The 6,839-nt window shown below is 44.1% G+C and overlaps 1 long non-coding RNA gene across 1 annotated transcript; it reads right to left on the bottom strand.

The window, feature by feature from the left end:
• Positions 1-113: 113 nt before the first annotated feature.
• Positions 114-4,690, bottom strand: LOC105733910 (uncharacterized). The gene is made up of 3 exons (XR_001111370.2): positions 4,584-4,690; positions 2,634-2,710; positions 114-169 (listed from the first exon to the last, which is right to left on the bottom strand). It is a non-coding gene; the product is annotated as an uncharacterized LOC105733910 (long non-coding RNA).
• Positions 4,691-6,839: the final 2,149 nt, after the last annotated feature.

Below are 6,839 nucleotides of genomic sequence, written 5' to 3'. Positions count from 1 at the left end.
CCCCATCTCTACTAAAAATATAAAAATTAGCTGGGCATGGTGGCATGTACCTGTAGTTCTAGCTACTCAGGAGGCTGAGGCAGGAGAATCACTTGAAACAGGGAGGCGGAGGTATGGTAAGCTGACATCGTGCCACTGCACTCCAGCATTGGTGACAATGAGCAAGACTCTATATCAAAACAAAAGGAAAAATTTGGACACAGACACACACACAGAGGAAAAATACCATATGAAGGTTGGATTCCTGCTGCCATAAGCCAAGGAACTACCAGAAACTAGGAGGGAGGCCTGGCACACTAGATCCTTCCCTGGTGCCTTCAGAGGGAGCGTGGCTTGCTCATCTTGGATTTCCAGCCTCCAGAACTATGAGACTGTAAATTTCTGGTTTTTAAGCCTCTCAGTTGGTGGTACTTTGTTATGACAGCTCCTATAAACTCATAGAGTGTCCCTTCCTTGTCACCTCTGCATTGCACTCCCCACTGGATCAACACCTGGAAGCCCACCTTGTTGGAACCCTTATGTCACGTAGGGGTGACAAGAAGGCCCTGCCTCTTAGCCCCATGTCATTGGCCTCCCTGGATCTTGCACCCTGCCATTAGTACAAATATTAGCATGTTTGTGACACAGACACATTAGGATTGCTCTGGCTCCAAGTCATAAAGCCCTCTTAAAAAATTGAGCCAAAAAGTGTTAAGTGGCTTAAGCACATCAGCACCTGAAGTATAAGGATTGCCTTCCTGCTGAAACACACATTGGTGTAAAAAAAAAGTGAAAGAAGAGAAAGCAGCCCCAAAAGGTATATGTGTTTTCACTAAAAATGTTGGCACTATTAGGGTTAGGTTACTCAACAAGGCTCAAGTGCAGGTTCAGTTAACTAACTCTGAAAAGAATGATCCAGATATTTTCTTTCTTCAAATGGTTGCCTCGGATGAATTAGGAATATAGGATAAAATAAGAAGTACCAGTTTTGGAGTTTAGGACGTGGGTTCAACTTCTGACTGGATCTCTTACCAGCTGCACCATCTTAGATAAATGACTTGTCAAGCTCTTTGAGCATCATTTTTCTTATCTATGAATGAGAGGCGAAATCCCTATCTCAGGGATATAGAGACTTTCCCTTTCTTTGGCCTCTGATTCCTGGAAGTGGGCAGTATTTTAGCACAAAATATTCAAGTTATGCAGTGGGAATCCATCATTATTAACATGAGGAAGGGTTGTCTTTTAGAGGCTCCACCCTGAGGATAGAAAAGACTGCAGGGAGACACCCATGGTTTCCCTCTGGGACCAGCAATATCTGTCATCTCCCAGGGGAGGGGTCATGTTTTGTGGGGTCTAGAGCTTAATAACTGGGAGGTCATTGTGAAGGAGTAGAACTCATAAATTCAAACACAAAAGGAGGTGCAGAGCTCAGAAGAGGCTTGTGTTAGCCACAGGCTGTGAAGCACGAGCTTCTTCAGCTGCAGAATAAACCTAACCACGTCCCTTTGGGATACGAGGAGAGTAGACTCAGGACCTTGGGCAGAAGAGTGAGGAGGAAAAAGAGAGGGAGATTAAAATATTAATAATTGTAGGATTCTAGAACCCCCATCTGAAGCTGATTCAGTATGAATGAATTGTAGATAAATGTCTGTATTCAGCATGTCTATAAATGACTGCTACTAGATTACATTTCTTCAAAAAAACTTTTCTGCTAACTAACTGGACCTGAATGCTAGCTCAGATTTGAAAATATTCTATCATCTTATTCTTTCCTAATGTGATATTAAGGGTGGATTTCTTTTTATGAAACTCCCATGTGTACTTGGGACCTGGCTTTAGTTCATGTGTGGACCATCCCCTGTGGTCATAGTGAACCTGGGCAGGCCTACCAAAAGCCTGTGATGGGGTTCAGGACACACTACCTTAAAATACAGTACCTTGGGCCAGTGGTTCACGCCTGTAATCCTCAGGTGAGCAGATCACCTGAGGTTGGGAGTTCAAGACCAGCCTGACCAACATGGAGAAACCTCGTGTCTATTAAAAATACAAAAAAAATTGGCTTGGTGTGGTGGCAAATGCCTGTAGTCCCAGCCACTCTGGGGCTGAAGTAGGAGAATCGCTTGAACTCAGGAGGCGGAGGTTGCGTTAAGCCGAGATCATGCCATTGCACTCCAGCCTGGGCCACAAGAGCGAAACTCCGTCTCAAAATAAATAAATAAATAATACAATAAAATATAGCACCTTGGCATTTTGGAAAAGAGCAGAAGCAGGAAGGCCACTTTCACCTTGCCTTCTCCCTTCTCCCTTGTAGCAGGTCATAAGACCTCATGTGACAGATGCCCTCCTTACTCCCAGAGAAAAGTAAGGAAGACACAGAAACACCAAGAAGAATCTGAGCAAACAGGACTTGCTAAGTTCCCCCCCATTCATTACCATGACATCACACCCCCTTTGTCCAATCACGCTTTCATCAACCCTGAGCATGAAAATACACAGGTTTCTCTGTTAGGGGTGGGGTGGATCTTCATTTTTGAAGTTTCCATGTCATATAAAATTTATATTAAAGAAATGTGTAGGCTTTACCCTTGTTAATTTGTCTTGTGTTATAGGGATATAAGCCATAAGCCTGGGATAGATGAGGAAAAGATACTTACACCTGTTTGTCTGAAGACTGGGGGATGGTTCTTATCAGACAGGAAGGAGCCACACACCTTGAACTAGTAACAGAGCCCTGGAGGTGGGAAAGAAGGAGAAATTCAGAAATGCCTTCAGCACATATTTATTGACATGTGCCTAAGCCCACAAGCACATATCAGAAGCCCTTCAGGCCAGATGTGTTTTAGAATTCAGAAATTTTCAGATTTCAGAAAGGCAATGTGATGCATAAACCAAATATTATATAACATCCCTAGAGGGGTTGGAGGCAACACTTTGCAGATCAAACATGGTATTTCCACAGTCCTGTCTCAGCTAAATAGATGGATATTCATGCTAAGTGGGATAAATGCAGCCTTATTTCACTTCATGTTTTGCCACCAAGGTGGTTATGAAAAATTTAGTGTTTTCAGAGGTCTGGGGAGTTTAGAATTATGGATAGGGGTTGTGGACCTGGGCTAGGTGCCAGGCAGTGTTCTGATGCTGGGCAAATAGGGGCCTGAGGGAGCTGGTAGGCTCTCAATGGGGAATGGTTCCCCAGTAGCCCTGGCAGATGCAGGTGTAATCCCCATGCGGAGAAGGTGAGATTTTTAAAGGGAAGGAAAACAAAACAAAACAACAGACGTGGTGTTCCATTAAAGCCCTAGAAAACATGAGTGTGCAAGCTTGAAGCTTTAAAAACATATCAACAAAACATCACAGGAAATAGAGGCTCCCTCCCTCCTTCCTGTCAACTATAGGCAACTTAGCAGCTCTGGTGACCGGAGGGCCATGGGCCTCAGCTGGAAGATGTGAGTGCCCAGCAGACCGGATGGGCACAGCTGATGCCCACCCGACGGAAGCAGACCCCGATGGAAAGAGACCCACTCGGAGTGGTGGTTTGCAACTGCGGGTTAGGATGGAGGAGATGAAAGTATCCTTGGGACAGGTGGCCAGAATATTTCCTGCTCTATACCTGTAGGAACTGTCCATAGAATATACACATATGTGTGTGCATGTGCGTGTTTATATAGATATATTTATATTAACTACTGGGAGGAAGATTTTTTGTCTATTCACTTAGGTTCGAATGCTTGGGGGCCTCAAATTAACTGGCAACAGACAGATTAGCAGAAGAAAAGAGAAGGCTTATTCACACGTGCATTTGATGTCACTAATGAGTAACTCACTGAATACCCCACTGAATACCCAGTGGTAAATGTTTATATACAGGCTGAATATCCCTTATTTGAAATACTCGGGACTTAGAAGTGTTTCATATTTTGGATTTTTTCAGATTTTGGAATGTTTGCATGTGCATAATGAGATATCTTGGGAATCTCAGGCCCTATGGCTAAACAAAATTCATTTATGTTTTACATGCATCTCCTACCCATAGACTGATGATAACTTCATACAGTTTTAAAAAGAATTTCACACCTAAACAAAGTTTGTGTTCCAACCATATATGTGTGTGGACTTTTCCACTTGAGGCATCCTGTCAGTGCTCAAAAACTTTCTGATTTTTAGAGCAGTTTGGATTTTAGATTAAGGATGCTCAATTTATACCGATATAACAAAAAAGGGAGCAGCAGGAATTTAGGGATTCGATGGGAAAATGTGTAAGTTTTTTTTGGTGCTAATGGGAAGGGGCAATTTGTCTACTTCCTGGAATTCGCAGGAAACCCCCTCAGAGCAGGGTTAATAGCAGTTGTATTTTTGAAAGGCTCTGCTTTAGTCAGATGAGGAAAGTTCAGATAAGATTTTAAATATTTTCACCTCTAAACAATCTTTATGTTAAAGCAGTCATCCCAATTGGGCACGGTGACTGATGCCTGTAATTCTAGCACTTAGGGAGGCCGAGGTGGGCAGATCACCTGAGGTCGGGAGTTCGAGATCAGCCAGACCAATATGGGAGAAACCCTGTCTCTACTAAAAATACAAAATTAGCCAGGTGTGGTACCACATACCTGTAATCCCAGCTACTTGAGAGGCTGAGGCAGGAGAATCGCTTGAACCTGGAAGGCAGACGTTGCGGTGAGCTGAGATCGCACCATCGCACTCCAGCCTGGGCAACGAGCAAAACTGTCTCAAAAAAAAAAAGCAGTCATCCCTTCAATACATATATACATGCACACACACATACACATGTAAATATATGTTATATATAGGTATATATAACATATATTTATATGTTATGATTTATATATAATATGTATTTATACACACATAGGATATTCTATATTTATACCACTTATGGCAATTATTTTTAAAATCTCCCTCTGCTTTTTCTCTTGTTCATCTCTGCTCTCTCCCAAGATCCTGGCTTGCACTCCTGGGGCCTGCAGGGTCTGGACCGGACTGAGGAGAAATGAGGAGGCAGCAAAGCGGCATGCGTCTACTGTGTGGTTTGCTGAAGCCTTCAGTATGATGACGGGGCAGCACTAGGCTCTTAGATCCGCCACAAATGTAAGTGCAAATCAGTTAGGCTTGGCTCAAGCTCTTTACCCTCCAAGTAGATTTCCCAGGGAGTTTCAGAAACACCCGCACAGGAGGAGGACTTTTCAGAGTGGGTGAGCTTCTGCATTAGCAGGTGTACGCAAGAGCCAGAGAAATCTGGGCTCCCACATTCACCAGGCTCCCACTGGCTCGGAACCTCAGGGTCTAAACTCCAGCAAACATCCTCAAAAGAATCTAAGAACCTCTCTCCCTCTTTCTACATTATGTGGCCGCTGTAGACTCTCTCCCACAGCTGTCCCAGAAATTGTTCTGAATTTTTCTGGGGGTGGGGGGACAGCTTAGGGACATTTATCTCTCCCCTGTCCTCCTTGGGGAGAACATGTGCAGCCTGCTCCCCAGCGGTCGGCATCTCATCTGAGGCCCTTCGCCTCATTTCTACGCTGCAGACACTTTCCCACAAAATTTTCCCACAAATTTTTTTTTTTTTACCGTTTATCGAGGATTTCACCAGCAAAGCGAAAGACTCTGCCTGCAGGCTGATTGGTTGCCAAAGAAAAGGTGAAGACACTTCTGAAGAACAGTCCCATTTGAGAAGTGAAAAGCAGCCCTGGTCAAACGTGTGGCCGAGTCCCCTGTGAGTGTTTTGGTTTGCTTGGTAGCTGCTTCTGCCACTGTTTATCCAGCACAGAGAAGGTGCTTTGAATAGATGTCTTTGCCGACACGGATCCCTTTGCTTTGTGAATAGAGCGATTACTAAACAATGAAGCTATTACATTGGGAGCAGGAGCTGGCTGGAGCCAACAGATCTTCTCTAGGTTTACAGAGCTATAATTATCCAAAGTTTTAAAACACAATGGTATCTGCTGAAAGGGAACATCTGGGAGGGAACCAAGCCATCCCAATTAAAGGAGTGATGCACAGCCCGTGGATGGGATGACTCCACATTAATGGGGTGGCGTTTTTTTAGATGTCATTCAAGTTAACAAATGTGCTGAAAGGTTTAAGGAGAACAAATGTGCAGGGGGGAAAATTCAGATCAAGGAGAGAGATCTGTTTTATAAGAACATCTACAAATTGGTTGCAGAAAGCATTCCAGGCTGCTGTTATGAACACTAATCAGGAGAAAAAATGCTTCATGAGGTTTTTTCCCATATGAAAATAAAAGCTTTTTCCAGTTGCCATTTCATTTCAAAATAAATTCCCTTAACCTCCAGAGGACCCGGCTTGACGGAGTCGGGTGGGAGACCAGCATCGTGGGGAGGTCTGAGTGGCTCAGGGTTATGGGGCTGTGCCGGCACTTAGGCTCACCATAAAGATTAGGGGAAGTTGGTTGTTATGAGAGATTGGAGACTCGATCCTATAAATAGATTTGGCCCAGATAGATAGTAGCAATGGACTCTGCTTTGCCAATAAAGGTTACAGTAGGCTCACCGCCATAACAATCTGTCCTAAAATGGGTATGGGCCACACGCTTAGGGCTCCCGAGCACTTCAAGATCTACAATCTAAATCAAGGGTCTACTCCACCTATTACTTCAGCTGGGGGCAATTCTTCCAGGTAAAAAACTAAGAGAATAGTTATGAGGGCAGTAACGAAACCAGACAAAAGAATCTCTCATTCATCATCTTATACCACCTATGGGAATGTTTGCTCTAATATCGGGGGCGGGGAGGGCGGCCACCACGAGGGATTATTTCTTCAATTATGCTTCCTTCCCATCTGTTTGGGGGCACTGCGGCAGCATCACACAGGGGCGCAGCTCAGTT

Source organism: Aotus nancymaae, unplaced genomic scaffold, assembly GCF_030222135.1.
Source record: "Aotus nancymaae isolate 86718 unplaced genomic scaffold, 86718_ANA_hifiasm-v0.15.2.pri h1tg000051l, whole genome shotgun sequence".
NCBI lineage: Eukaryota > Metazoa > Chordata > Mammalia > Primates > Aotidae > Aotus > Aotus nancymaae.
Note: the sequence above shows the minus strand (reverse complement) of the source record. Positions and strands in the feature narration are given on the sequence as shown.